The sequence below is a fragment of the Eimeria mitis genome, genomic scaffold (assembly GCF_000499745.2).
Source record: "Eimeria mitis Houghton genomic scaffold, Emh_scaff2147, whole genome shotgun sequence".
NCBI classification, from domain to species: Eukaryota; Apicomplexa; class Conoidasida; order Eucoccidiorida; family Eimeriidae; genus Eimeria; species Eimeria mitis.
Genome location: NW_013570471.1, coordinates 5,216 through 5,461, shown reverse-complemented (window position 1 = coordinate 5,461; position 246 = coordinate 5,216).

Here is a 246-nt window from a genome sequence, read left to right as displayed (position 1 = left end):
CAACAGCAACAGCAGCAACAGCAGCAGCAGTAACAGGAGCAGCAGCAACAGCAGCAGCAGCAACAGCAACAGCAGCAACAGCAACAGCAGCAACAGCAACAACAGCAGCAACAGCAGCAACAGCAACACCAGCATCAGCAGCAACACCAGCATCAGCAACAGCAGCAACAGCAGCAGCAGCAGCAGCAGCAGCAGCAAAAGAAAGGAGACAGAAGAAAGGAGACAGAAGAAAGGAGACAGCAGAGA